Source organism: Grus americana, chromosome 16 (genome assembly GCF_028858705.1).
Source record: "Grus americana isolate bGruAme1 chromosome 16, bGruAme1.mat, whole genome shotgun sequence".
Taxonomy (NCBI): domain Eukaryota; kingdom Metazoa; phylum Chordata; class Aves; order Gruiformes; family Gruidae; genus Grus; species Grus americana.
Window position 1 is genome coordinate 162,350 of NC_072867.1, and position 15,047 is coordinate 177,396.

Below are 15,047 nucleotides of genomic sequence, written 5' to 3' on the forward strand. Positions count from 1 at the left end.
ATCATCTGTTCAGGGACCCATTTCACGCCTCATCTACCAAGGATGTGAATTGTTCACAGCATCATCCTTGGACCCTTCTCCCCAACAGGAGCAGGCCACGTGTTTCATCGTGGCAGCGCTGAATTTGACCTGTGATGGATCAAGTGGGGCAGAGGGCAAGGAGGATGAGTGCTATGAAGATGCTGTTACCATCCTTCTACCAACCTAGTAGAAGAATCCATTGCTGCTTTCTCAGGGTGGATGGCAATGGAGCCCTGTTGTGATGTGATTCACGTTTGGTTACTGGGAAAATGGAGAGGAGCTTTACCGACTATGTGTGAAGCCACATGACATCTAAAATCACAGCAGCTATCAATCCATCCCAAACCCGCAGTGCTTTGTGCAGAGCACTGCTTACAGACGCAGTTCTCAGCCTCTCCCAGCCCTGGCCAGACAGGGAACAGCAAGAACCCAGAGCAATTTTGGCACTGCTAGGAACAGATCGGATCCACGCTGCTCCAGCCCTAGAATGCATCATCTCCAGCCAAGAGCTACAGCTGCCCATCCCAGCGCTGTTCCTGCATGCATCTTTCCACTAGAGGAAACTTCAGCTGGAGAAGACGGTCTTTCTAACCTTTGCATCCAAAACAACGTGATTACACCTTGGTTTCTGAGTGTTACGTAGGACAAAGGCAGCACGTCACAAAGCAGGGCCACTCACTGTGGCTTTCAAAGTGAGATTTACATTTGTATCCTGCCTTACGTACCTTGATCTTGTAGAGAGGGCTGGGATGTGTTTGCAGACTAGGTGGCCTGTGAACTGGGCAGATAGTCCAAAATAGTCCTTTTTTGGCTATTCGGAACTGCCAGTGGATTTGTGCCTCTAGTCCAAATGGTGCTAATTAAAACCTCTTCAAGCTCAACCCCCTGATTACGGAGAGAGGGCTGAGACCACAAGCAGAGCACAGTGGAGGATGCCACAGCCCATAGGCTGACCCCACGCCACTCTGCAGACCCCATGTTTGCAGTTAGGGCATTATTTACTCTGCTACTAGCAATGTTCTCTTAAAATATATTGAAGGAGAGATTGGGAAAATGAAGTGTATGAGATTTAGCTCGCACTAGAGGATTTCAGCATCCAAGAAAGCCAGGACGTCCAGTCCCTCAGACTTAATAGAAACCTCCTGCTTTATTAATGTTGCCTTATTTTTTTTTTTTTTTCCCCTTGTCCACAGGTCCTGGGCAGAAAGTCAAAGCTGTATTTGAGGAGCTTTCCTGGAGGTTTTCATTAATAACAGGGCCAGCCAGGGAATCCACTGCAAATGTAAAAATAATAGATTTGAGAGCCCTAAAAGGGTGGAGATTTACTCACTGTGGAAATATTAGGGAGAAAGTAGGAGCAGGGTGTTCCCATGGCTCGGCGTTGCCTGCCTGTGAGCTTTGAAAGCTGCCCGAAGGCCAAGGAGATGCTGGGGAATGGGAGCAGGAAGGAAGGTTGCCTCTGAGCGGCACGGCAAGGCAGCTGCGGGGGCTCTGCTCAGCACTGATCTTCCGCTGCTGGTGGACATGCCTAAACATAGGATCGTTTCAGGTCCTTCCCAGGCTAAAGAGAAAAAGGTTAGGTGGACAGAGAAGATCTGCTCCTTGTTCCCACCTTGGAGATTTCTGTAGAAAAAATATCTTGTTTAGGAGAATGTGTGCACATATACATTCCTGTCTACATAATGTAGAGAGAGAGGGAAAGAGATAAGTGCGCGCACACGGTAAACATCATACTGTTAACCCAAGTTTGGGAGGAGAAGGTACACTCCAGCTTCTGCATTTGTAACTCAGTACAAATTGATTAGTTGCGTATATTAAAATTAGAAAAAATACAGACATGGGTTTCATGCTGGGGACATTTAGCTCTGTTTGCTGCACAGATTGGTACAGGAGCTGTGTCTGCTGTGTGAGGGGAAGGAAAACAAGACCATAAAGAAACCAACCAATAACATGGTTTGTAAAACCTCACGTGAAAGTCCTAACATTGAAATGGAAACAATAACAATTCAAAGCAGAGGAATCCGAGTGTCCCAGAACAGTAGCTTGTTTCCCACTTCTCTTACCCAGCAGAGAGATGCATCAGCCCCAGTGCGTGAGGATTTCCAACCGGTGACTCAGACTGCAGCGTGGGGCTCTGCAGGGCTACAGCCCCCTCTCCCTCCGGTGCTGCTTTGCCAGCACCCGTTTCTCCTGACTTTTGTGGTACCCACCCCACGGATAGATTTTCACTGGGCTTTTTGTCCTGCCGGCTCCATCTGTTTCTCAGCCCCAGCTCTGTCTGCTTGGGAAGGGCGACGTGAGGCTGTGCCCCCTTTCCCACTGCTGGCACTCTTCCTCCAGGTGCCACCGCTCTGCCAGGACCGGTCATCTCCAGTGACACATGCCACCCTGTTTGTGCTGTAGCCAGGACTGCCTCTGGTCTGCTCCCGTTTACAGCAGTATCGCTTCGGAGTAAGACCGTCCATCCCAGTGCTGTTCTTTGAGGGAGCTGCATTCAAGCCTTGACAAGGAAGAAGAAAAATCAGAGGTGGCATTCCAGATTTTTCAGTTTCAATGGGAAAAGACTCCCAAGGCAGGTTCCCTCCAATCTGTGGACCAGTCTCGATGCACCAGGTGTTTTGGAGAGGATAGCACTGTTCTGGTGTCAGATTATGTTCTTCTGTCCTGACACCCACCAAGGCTTTGTTTTAAGATATTTAGGAACTGGATGACGTTTCTGTGAACCCTGCAACCACCTGCAGGCTTTGAAACCTGCCAGTTGCATGGTCTTGGGGTGCAAGTCGGAGGGGTTGTTCAGTTTGCGCGCTGCCGTGCCCGCTCCAGCAGTGGCACGGCTGATGGTGTGCCCCAGCTGAGGATGCCTCTGCAGATACGCCTCATTTTGCAGAGCCAAGAATAGGAACCCTGACAAGCATCAGCATTTCCAAACCTGAATCTAGATAAACTTAGTGCCAGGTGAGAGGTGGGTGACAGGGTCTCAGCTTGGGCTGAGCCCATGCAGAGGAGCTGCTGCAAGGAAAGAGTCCCTTTTCCTCGACGACAAGTGGCTTGAAGGGTTTGCGTTCTCCGCTCCACAATAACTTGTAGTAAGCAGGGTGCAATCTGCTAAACCTTATTGCGATTGGTTGTTTTTCCTGGTGGAAAAAGGGTTTACAATGGGTAGAGATCATTATGAAAGGAGGACCACAGCCTTTCACACGTGCTGGTCCTCCAGGTACATGCAAAGAGAGGTCTGTGTGGATACCAGAGCTCCTTCGCAGGAGCTCAAACACCCAACCAGCATGTTTCCAGCCAGCTGAGACCTCTGGCCACCGGTGGCCTGGGGGGGGGAGGGAGGGAGGGAGGGAGGGAGGGAGGGAGGGAGGGAGGGAGGGAGAAGTGAGTTTTCTTACCAGCTGGGGAAAAAAGGCAGTGAAGCCTATGGATGGAGACTGCAGGGTCAGATGCCAAAGCAGCCTTCCTAGGGCTGCTGGTCAGACCCCTGACAAGCCCCGGTACCCTGGGAGGCAGCAGCCAGCCCTGCAGCCTGCTAGCGAAACACTTCAGCTCCAACACGGCTCCTCCTTCTGTGCTTTTCAACAGCTCTGCAGCCCCCCAGCCCCAGCCCGCTGCGCTGGTGGGCCGGGGAGCTGGAGGCATTTTCCCAGCGCTCTGATCTAACAGCACCAGTGGGACTGTTTCCAGCACGCTGCCACTGGAGGGCTTATCAGCCTCCCTCCCTATCTCCCACCACCCTGGCCTGATAAACCAGGGGCTGGTGGCAGCCGGGGAAGCGCCCAGAGCAGGGGATGGAGCTGGGGACTGGCCAAACACAAAGGTGGCAGGGCTGGGGTGCTTCTCCCGTGAGCCCCTCCGTGTCAATGAGGATGTTGATACCTGTGACTATGGAAATCTTAAGATCAATTCAAGCAATTAGAGCTATTGCTCAATCCATGTAACCAAACAAAAGGGAAACCATTGTCACTTAGAAAACAGTTAGTTGTAAGATAAGGAGCTCTGGAACAATCTCATTTTAAAGAGCTGGGCCTTGGAAGAACAGATGTGCAAAAAAAGATAAGAGAGTTACAAGGTGATCCCAAAACCGGCCTTGAGGGATAAGGTATATGTGATACCAGGAGTGAGTCTGAAGACCCCCGAGGTGTCAACAAACATGGGGGAAAGACATTAGCATATGCTAACGAGTTCCCAAGGAAGATCCCTGCCTGTGATAAGCACTACTGGGAAAGATACTGAATATGTCTATGAACATAGTAGAAGTACTTGCTAGTTTTGTCTTTTGGGTGTGCACCTTAGGTGGAGTTATCCCCCGTGCACCCAGCACTGCAATAAAGAATGCCTGCTTTCTAAAACTTCCAAATAAGCCTTAGAGAGTGAATTCTTTTGCCGCTTTCCGGTAACAGCGTGGTGGAGGGGAAGCAGCAGAGCAGGCCCTTCCCCACAGGGTAACAGAGAGCAAAGGGTCATACTGGGGAGCAACCAGCTTCCAGGCCTGGGGCAAAGGGAATGCCCAATGGAGAGGTGATGGGAGCATTGTGGGAGCGAGGAAATACATCCCCACAAAACTCAGAGGCACACCAGAGTGGCTCTAGTATTTCTTGCAAGGTGGAAAGTAACTGCTGACACCTGCCTATCTTGGGCAGGAACAGGTTTTCCCTAAATTAGCCTAATTAGCAGGGGATAAAAAGCAGCTCACCTGGGGCTGTGTCTCTCTGCTTTGTGTTGGAGTGGTGGCTCTGAGCTGCAATAGCCTGGGAGCATCTGGGATGTCCTGGGTGCTAAAGGTGTGTCTCCCTTACCCACTGAGCAGAAAAGTTCAAAAAGACTTGTTGGTTTTTTTTTTAATCTTCAGGAAAGATGCCCTGGTGTGTCCCTGTGGACACCCAAGCAGTCCCTGTGCATCCCTGGGGGTCCCTCAGCTGCTCCCTGGCTGGCCTTCAGCTGCTGTGGGTGTGGGACATACAGCTATTGCTCTCTAGTGGCTCCTGGCCTGGGGAAGGCTGGCTCCCCCCACCCCTGGCACCGGGGATGCTCGGGTCCTGCTTCCGGTCTCCCCCACTCCGGGACACCTGGGCCCAGCATTGTGGGTGCGATCGCACCCGGCAGCAGCTTGCCCACGCCCGGAGGTGGCTCACCCACTCAGTGGCACCTCATCCCTTCATCTCATGGGGGCTGGACTGTACCAGGAACAGCTGGTGGTGGTGTTTTGGGGTTTTTTTGCCCAGGGTTTGGTGTGACAGACCTGGCTTGCAGCCCCCGGGCACGGCTGATGGGCACTTACACCTCGCACTGGGTTGTTTCCCAGCCTGGGAGAAGGTTTTCCCCGAGCAGGGAACCTCATGTTGGAGATTTTGGAGAATAAATGAAATAGGGAGTTTGTCTCAGAATACTCCATAGCTTTCTTGTAATGCATTTTAAGCCATTCAAGCTGAGAAGTGCGAGGCTTTGGTAAAATGCATGTACAGGAAACCCAAGAGGGAGGTAGTGAGACTGTGTGGGAGCCAGGGCCCAGCTCTGCAGCATTGCTGTGAGGCAAGAAATTGAGGAAACTAAGAGGCAAGCTGGGGGAATGGAAGGATATTTGTAAGGGGAATGGACTTTGCATAACTCCTGGGATTGAGGGAGGGTCCTCCCTGTGTGCAGGGCCTTGTGAAATGCTGGGGAATCACCATCTATTTTGGAGGGTTGTGGTGGGTTGACCCTGGCTGGGGGCCAGGTGCCCACCAGAGCTGCTCTATCATGTCCCTTGGTCACCAGACAGGGGAGAAAAAGTATAACAAAAAGCTTCTGGGTCGAGATAAGGACAGGGAGAGATCACTCACTAGTTATCGTCACGAGCAAAACAGACTGAACTTAGAGAAGAAATTCATCTAACTTATTACTAAGCAAACAGAGTAGAGGAATGAGAAATACAATCAAATCTTAAAACACCTCCCCCCACCCCTCCCATCTTCCCAGGGTCAACTTCACTCCCGGCTTCAACCTCCGCCCCCCCTCAGCAGCACAGGGGGACGGGGAATGGGGGTTGTGGTCAGTTCATCACATGTTGTTACTGCTGCTTGTTCCTCCTCAGGGGGAGGACTCCTCTCAACATTCCCCTGCTCCAGCATGGAGGAGTCCCTCTCATGGGAGACAGTCCTTCACCAACTGCTCCAACGTGAGTCTCTCCCACAGGGTGCAGACCTTCAGGAGCAGACTGCTCCAGCGTGGGTCCCCCACAGGGTCACAAGTCCTTCCAGCAAACCTGCTCTGGCGTGGGCTCCTCTCTCCACGGGGCCACAGGTCCTGCCAGGAGCTTGCTCCAGTGCGGGCTTCCCATGGTCCACAGCCTCCTTCAGGTGCCTCCACCTGCTCCAGTGTGGGGTCCTCCATGGGCTGCAGGTGGAATCTCTACACCCCCCATCCTTCCTCCATGGGCTGCAGGGGGACAGCCTGCTTCACCATGGTCTTCACCATGGGCTGCAGGGGGATCTCTGCTCTGGTGTCTGGAGCACCTCCTGCCCCTCCTTCTGCACTGGCCTTGGTGTCTGCAGAGTTTCTTACATCTTCTCACTCCTCTCTCCGGCTGCAAAAGCTCTCTCTCTAAATGTTTTTCTTCTTCTTAAATATGTTATCACAGAGGCGCTGATTAGCTTGGCCTTGGCCAGCGGCGGGTCCGTCTTGGAGCCGGCTGGCATTGGCTCTATCAGACACAGGGGAAGCTTCTAGCAGCTTCTCACAGAAGCCACCCCTGTAGCCCCCCCGCTACCAAAACCTTGCCATGCAAACCCAACACAGCTCCATAAAAAGTTCAAGTCTGGAGACCTCCGGGACAGCAGCAGGTGGAGACCTCGAACACACACAGGAGATGGAGGGCTCCTACAAAGACCCAGACTGGAGACCTGCCAAAAAAAGAAACAGTGATGACTGCAAAAGAACAACACAGTGAACAGCTCAAAAAACCCAAGTGGTGGTGCAGTAGTCTAGCGAACTGGTGAAACTATTGAAGACTGCTACAGACTTCCAGAAAATACAAAATCAATATAGTGCAACAATAAAGCTCTGGGCCAGCAGCGCTTGGGGGGACTCGCAAAGAGACCTGGGCTGGCAGCACCCTCTCTGGGGGGGCTCACAAAGAGACCCAGGGCAGGTGCGGTTCAGGGGACATTGAGGACTCAAAAAAAAAAAAAAATCCCTGGGTGTTAAGCTAAAAAAAAAAAAAAAACCAAACACACACATAAAGAAAAATCAGGGACAACTCAAAAAAAAAAAAAAAAGGCTCCCAGAAACCAAAACAGTAATGTACTCTTCCAGGACCATTCGTTGAAGCATTCCCCAACCGCAGTGCTCCGTCTTCCTGGGCAATGAGGTGATGTACTCCTCCAGGATGCTGTTGTAAATAATTCAAAAAAATGCTAGGTGTTGTCCTGTTCCATAAAATACTAAAACAATACAGAATACCCAAAAACCTAAATGGTGAAACTCTCCCAAGTAACAGAGCAGCACTCCCAAACAGTCCCCATGTATAGTGTTCCCCAAAACCCCTGCGCTGGCAAGCCCCAAAACACTCAAGTGATGGAGGCCTCTGAAAAAGCCCTGGCATGGAGCACTCTTAAAAAGCACCAAGGTGAAGCGCTCCAAAATATCTCAGTGGTGAAGAGCTCTGAAAAAGGCTCACGGTGCAGAGCTCAAAAAAAAAAAAAAAAACCAAAACCCAGGCTGGAGTGCTTTTAAAAAGCCCCAGGACAGAGCCCTGAAGACCACCAGGGAGATGGAGGGTGCCAAAAACCCAAGGGTGGAGGGCTCCTCTAGGGCTGCATTGTGTAGCACTCCAAAAAATGCTGGGTGGTGACGCACTCCAATAAGAATGGGGCATTTTAGCCATAAGAAAAAAAAGCCAATGAAAAACCTCCAGAAAAGCCAAGTGATGAAGTGCTCTAAAACAGCTGGGCAGCAAAGTGGTCCTCCAGGGCCAGACGGTGATGCGCTCCTTGCACGCTTCAAAACTAGTGTGGGCGATCCTAGAAAACAGCAGTGGAATAGCTATTTTTATTCCATTTCGGAGATTAGTAGCCAGCAACATCCCTGTCTATCTCCTAGAGACAGGAATTCCTAGCAAGTCCTGCAAAAGTCCTTGAATGCATCCCAATTCATCGTCTCCTAGGGGTTCCTGGGAAATTCCTCATCTCTCCCTCATTTTCCTGCACCCAAGAACCACACTGCACACTCCCACAACGGAAACGCTGTCTGCGCTTAGCTGGACTACACCTGATGGGTACACAAATGCCACACCTCCTCCCAGAGCCCTGCTATTGCACGGGGATTAGTCAACTCTGTGCCAACCGCTCTTCATGCTTCCTAGGGAGCTTTCATCCTCCACAGGTGGCCCCTGCACAGGGGCACAACCCACTCCTCTGCCTTTGAGGAAACCTGCCACTCACAGAAGGCCCTTTCTGGCCAAGATACAAGGTGGCCCCCAAAACATTCCCCTTAGCCCCTTCAAATGGCCACCTGCAGAACTCCCGTTTCACCCGGGAGCCACTTCTCTGCTCCTCCGGTCATTCTCACCTCGCCCTTGCTGATCACCTGCTACCCAAGAGACACACAAGCAGCACAAAGCCCACATCTGTGTCAATGCACAAGACTCAGCTGAGCTCCCCAGGCTCAAGCTACAAGACACTCAGGCACCAGAGACTAGGTGGACGGACAAAAGGATTTGCACCGTGTCCCTGCTTTCCATCTATAGGCTGAAGAGAACTTGACGGTATGTTTACTGCTTACACTTGGAAGAGTCTGGCTGAGCTTGTAGCATCTGTGAACAGGGCATAAACGAGAGAGTATGTAGTTTACATGGAAACAAAAAAGCCTCACCTTGCCTAGCTGAGTCTTGCTTCATTTCAATTTACACTATCTGTAGGTTGTTATATTATCTGTTCTACATACAGAACAAGGCCTGCATTGCTTGAGTGAGGCAATTTCTGTTCGGATATAAAGCACGCGCAGCTAGCAAAGATATCTAGATATCTTTAAATGCACAGAATATATACAGAAAACATGCAACAAGCATAAACAGAATTCCTACGGACAGACAGAGACACATGTCAATAGAAGTCTTTCGAGTATATAGATACACACACCCCCACGCACAGTCTATACGGAACATCCACAGACACTATATACTCCATCGCCAGGAAAAGAAGCCTCAGCTGATCTCATCTCCCTGAGGCTTTATTCCTCTCCCTATTCAGAAGATACATTATCTACACATAGAAAAGTATACAGGAAGCACAACCATGGTCTTATCACCATAGATGCACTCTCTACACAGAGCACATTCACAGAACATACCAAACAGACACACAATTTGTCAACTCCTACCCAAAAGAGGCAGCCAGGTGAGGGGAAGCTACGCTTTATCTTGACTATGGATGTCGAGGTCTTTATGTTCAATAGATACTGTCTCTACATGGAAGACAGACACTTTCAAGGCCATGGGAGGAAGGGCATTTCTCTCTGTGCATGGAGTGTACACTGCCCTGACTTGGAACACGTGCACACGAATACACATACTTTACATGCAGACATACACAGAGAGAGAGGGAGGCAAGGCATGGGGGTTTTTTTCCTGTCCGTATAGAGCTCATATATTGGCAGTACACAGAATATGTACTATCTGTATGTAGAGTAGATACAAAGAGATGAAGCAGGTCGTCTCTGCTTACAGAAGATAGCCTCTTTCCACAGAAGACTACAGAAGGCCCTTACAGGCATGCTGTTCTGTCTGTACACGCAAGAGATCCTGAAGAGAGGATTTGGTTTCTCTCTGTAGAATACATTTGATAGGAGAGGAAGGCTTTTCAGTCTTTTCTTTAGAATACAGCCTATGCAGAATATATGCAGGCAAGGTGACAAGAGACTTTTCTGTCTGCGTAGAGACTATACGGGCTAAACGTAAGACACGTACATCAAGAAGCAGTACCTCACCTACCTCAACATCTAGTATCTACCACCTGTGTTCAAGACAAAGAAAGCTGCTCACCACAAGGGTGCCCAAGCACTGGAATAAGTTGCCCAGGAATGATACCTAATCTCCATCCTTGGAGACAGCCTAAACGTGACTGGACACAGCCCAGAGCAACATGATCTGACTGGACCTGCTCTGAGCAGGAAATCAGACTAGATGGCATCGGGAGGACCCGCCCGACCTACCCCACTCTACGAATCCCCACAGATTTCTTATTTCACTCCAGTACTCTCCTAATTCATCACTGGCCACTGCTCATGTTGAGCTCTACAAAAGCATTTGCGGAGCACAACACTTGATCCTAGGACATCAAGTGAGTTGCTTGAGGCAGCAACCCTTACCTTCCATCACTTCTACAGAGCTGAAGCATGGCAAGCCTAGGGCACACTAAAGCCACTTCAGACAGGTAACACAAATGAAGGCAGAGTTTAAAGGCTATGTCTTCCCATCGGAAGCCATCTCAGACCAGATGGAGGCAAGTAAAACAGTCCCCGAAAGCACAGGGCTGACAGGCACATGAGAAGACACACGACAGCTCCTCCGGGGGAAAGTGGGCCATGTGCAGCTCAAGATCCTCCCCCCGCCTTTCTCTCCCCCAGGGGGAAGAAGGAACCGCAACCAGCCAAACTTGCTGTCACCCTCATTGAGGGCACTCAATGAACTGGTCAGACTGTTGGGTAGTATCTGATACAGAGACACCCTGCTTCTGGACTAAAAAGAAAAGTCTTTTTTATATATATGTTATTGAAATCTATATACTGACATCAATATTTACAGACTTCTAAAATACCAGTACTTTTATAGAAATATCATTCATAAAAATATTCCCATTTAAATATAAATGTGGGCAGGACTATGACTCAAGCGGAGCATGCCACATACAGCAAAGGCAAAGCACGTTTAGCCAGGGCAGCTATCTCAGGGCGACTCGGGTGCAATTTTGCTCTGCAAGGGTCCACAACAACTGCAAACCTTGCTCCTGGCCTCCCCACCAGGAACAAACGTTCACTTTTCCCAAATGCAAGATGCTACCACAAGCACCAGATATGATACTGTCTTTACCAAGCAGAAAGGGGAATCCCTCCACCCTACCAAGTGAATTCACCCTGGGAAGGCAGAGAGGAAGGAACCAAGGAGATTGCCTTTCAGGAAGGCAATAAGCCTCAGACAGAACAGGCTGATCTAAGAGCAGAGATGAGTTGTTATGAAATGAGTCAAGTGGAAAGTATTTTGGCCTTGGCGATTTCCCACTTTCTAGCAAGAAGTAATGCATTTCAAAGCAAAGGCTATTCTAGAATCATCCGAGCTGCTGCTGCCGCTAAATGTCCCCATTTCCTGTGGCTGGGTGCAAACAGACCTGTCAGACAGACAGACAGACAGGAGGTGTCACGTACTGGTACTTGGAGGGTATGCAGACAGGAAAAGATTGGAGAAGGGAGAACAGGCTACACTTGACTTTCAGTGGGTTCAAAGCATCCCGCACCATCACTGAGTGTGAGCACGAGCTACCACTATGCTAGCTTGTGAAATCCGGGCTCAGTGTCAGCTAAGAGGCATTCGTTTCTACCAAGTTTTGCTTCCATTCAACTTTTCACCTTCAGAATACTCTTTCTTCACAACTTAGTTTCTTACCAGCCAGCTTGAAAGTCATTTAAGAGCGGGTCCCCGCTGGGTATCGCAGAGAAGCCAACTTGGTGACCAGTCTGCTCTAGTCTCCTCATCTTAGTCTCAAGCTCATCAGAATATGCTGCAAGAAAGAAGCAGCATTACTACACTGCAATATAGATGAAAAATAATGCAGAGAGACTCATTTCTGGGCTGCCAAACAGCAGAATGCAGCACATTCTGCAAACAGCTACATAGCAGGGAAAGCAACGTGCAAGCCAGCGCACTCTAGACTAGACCCCACAGGACTTTCACAAGCATGAGGGCAGGGGGCCTCTCTGAAAGCCAGTCCCCTCCTCCCCCTGGGAGCAGCAGGGATGGAAGAGCAACAGGCACCCTCACCAGGAGGTGGGGGCAGGAGGGCTGTAATAATCTTTGGTGAGGTGGAAACCGGCAGCACCTGAGGTCCCCAGCCTCCACCTCCAGTGCTCAGCCTCTGAACCGCTAATACCTCAGCCTTCGTGCCTGTCGCAGCGCCGGGCCCTCACAGCAGGCTGCCCACCGCCTGCTCCCCAGAGGAAAGCAGCCTTCTCCCCTTGCCAATACCTCGGGACCAGGTGCCCGCTCCCCCGGCCGTTCTCCCCGAAAACGCCCCCCTCCTCCTCCTCCGGGCAGCGCCGCTCCGGCCCGCTGGCAGCTCCACGCGCAGCGCCCCGCTGCCTTCAGCGCGCCCCAACCCCCCCACCTCGCGCCGGCCGTTCCCGCCCGAGCCTTCCCGAAGCCGCGCGAGCAACCGCTGCCGGAGGGAGGCAGCGCCCGCCTGCGGCTCTGGCGGCAGCAGGCAGAAGGGAGAGAAAGCGGCGCCCAACCCAGAGCCGGCCCCAGGGACCGGTCCCGGGGGCAAAGCCTAACACGGGCAAGCAGGGCAGCCCAGCCCAGGCAAGCCCTGCCCAGCCCTGACGGCCCCTCACCTCAGCCCCAGCCAAACCCCTCCTGAAGCCAAGCCTGGGGCAAGCCCCAGCCCCGTGCTACATACCTGCTCCAGCCCCTCCCGGGGAGGGCTCATTGAGGCGGCTTGGCCTTGACACAGCCCGGCTCCAGCCAGGCCCTAGGCACGGCCTCCAGGCCAGCTCTCCTGGAACGGGCCGGCCCCTGCCTCTCCACTGCAAGGGCAGCTTCCTCCGAGGGGGCTCTGCCACGGCAGCAGCCGGTAGCTCAGCAGCCCCAGCTACCCGCAGGGAGGCCCTGGCCTCCCCCAACCAGGGCAGGGCCCTCAGGCATAGGCACCCCTGTTGACCACCCCGAACTCCCTCTCCTACAGCAGAGCGCCGCCCCATTCGCCGGCAGCCTCGGTGCGTCTGGGCAACAGGGCCGGCCGCCCCAGCTGGGCTCTGGGCCTCCTGCTCCACCCGGCCCCGCCCGGCCCTTCGGCAGCCCCGGGCCAGGTCAGGCCCGGCTGAGGCACCTGGTGCTGCCCGTCCTGACACAGCCCCGACACAGGGGGAGCAGGAGGGCTCGGGGCTGCAGCAAGGGCTGAGGCCATGCACAGCTCAGCGCAGGAGTGGCAAGGCCCAGTTGACGCCCGGTTTGGTTCCCCCTCACCTTCCCCTCCCCACAGTCCACCAGAAGGGAGTCTGTTCCCAGCAACAAGATGGGCACAAGAGCCAGTCAAAACACACAGCATGGGCGTTGAAGAGAGCACCACATCCACAAATACCTCCTCACCATTGACCGGCTGGGGACAGAGTTGCCTTCAGCACACTGCAGAGAGAGAGGGGATTCGGCCAAGCCCTGTGACACTCTCCCACATCAGTATCAACAACATTCAGGTTGACTCCCTGGAGCAAAACCATCAAGGAATACACTTGGTAAAACTCTGTAGTTGAGCATACGGAAATCTCTTCTTCCCTCATTGCCCATACAGTACCTTGGTTCAGAACAGGAGTCCTCCTCTTCAGGAATCTATCACTTCTTTTTCATGAGTCCTACTCCTCAGGAGTCCTTATCCCCGGGAATCTTGCCCTACCTCCTCACGAGTCCCCCTCTTCCTTTTCATGAGTCCTCCTCAAGAGTACTCCTCCTCAGGAATTTTCCACTTCCTTTATAGGAGTCCTCCTCCTCAAGAGGCCTCCTTCTCAGGAATCTTCTTCCTTCTCTTCAGGAGCCCTACTCATCAGGAATTTTCGTCTTCTTTTTCAGGAGTCCTTCTCCTCCTCCTCCAGAGTCCTCCTGCTCAGGAATATTCATCTTCCTACTCAGGAGTAATCCTCAGGAGTCTTCCACCTCAGGAATCCTCCTCTTCCTTTGCAGGAGTCCTCCTTCTTGGCAGTTTTCCTCTTCCTTTTCAGGAGTCCTCCTCTTCCTCAGGAGTCCTCCTTTTCAGGAATCATCCTCTTCCTACTCAGGAGTCATCCTCCTCAGGAGTCCTCCTCTTCAGAAATCTTCCTCTTCTGTTTCAGGAGTCCTCCTCCTCACCAGTCCTACTCCTCAGTAGTTCTCTATTCCCTTCCAGGTGTCCTCTTCCTCAGGAGTCCTCATGCTCAAGAATGTTCCTCTTCCCTTTCAGGAGTCCTCTTGCTCAGGAATCTTCATCTTCCTTTTCACCAGTCATCTCCTCAGGAGTCCTTCTCATCCTTTCCTTGACTCTTCCTCTTCAGGAGCCTTCCTCCTACACAATCTTTTTCTTCCTTTTCAAGAGCCCTCTGCATCGGGAGTTCTTCTCCCCAGGAATCTTGCCCTATCTCTTTACGGTAGTCCCCCTCTTCCTCTTCATGAGTCCTCCTCCTCAGGAATCTTACTCTTCCTTTATAGGAGTCCTCCTCATCAGGTGTCCTCCGCCTCAGTAATCTTACTCTTCCTTTATAGGAGTCCTCCTCATCAGGTGTCCTCCAGCTCAGGAATCTTCCTCTTCCTTTATAGGAGTCCTCCTCTTCAAGAGGCCTCCTTCTTAGGACTCTTCTTCTTTCTCTTCAGGAGCCCTCCTCCTTCAGCAGTCCTTATCATCAGGAATCATACTTTTCAGGAGTCCCCCTCCTCACGAATCATCCACCTAAGGAGTCCTCCTCCTCAGGAGTATTCCATCTCAGGAATCTTCCTCTTGCTTTATAGGAGTTTTCTTCCTCAGGAGTCATCTTCTTCCTTTTCAGCAGTCGTCCTCCTCTGGACACCTCCTCCTCAGAGATCCTCCTCTTCCCTTGCAGGAGTCCTCATTCCAGGCAGTCTCCTTCTTCCTTTTCATGAGTCCCCCTCCTCAGGAGTCCTCCTGCTCAGGAATCATCCTCTTCCTACTCAGGAGTCATCCTCCTCAGCAGTCCTTCTGCTCAGGAACCTTCCTCTTCTGTTTCAGGATTCCTCCTCCTCACCAGTCCTACTCCTCAGTAGTTCTTTATTCCCTTCCAGGAGTCCTCTTCCTCAGGACTCC

General features: G+C 51.8%; 1 long non-coding RNA gene across 1 annotated transcript; it reads right to left on the reverse strand.

Annotated features, from left to right (window-relative positions):
* Positions 1 to 4,046: 4,046 nt before the first annotated feature.
* On the reverse strand, positions 4,047 to 12,959 carry LOC129213782 (uncharacterized). Its single transcript, XR_008579530.1, has 3 exons — positions 12,663 to 12,959; positions 11,654 to 11,768; positions 4,047 to 6,899 (listed from the first exon to the last, which is right to left on the reverse strand). It is a non-coding gene; the product is annotated as an uncharacterized LOC129213782 (long non-coding RNA).
* Between the last annotated feature and the right edge of the window lie 2,088 nt (positions 12,960 to 15,047).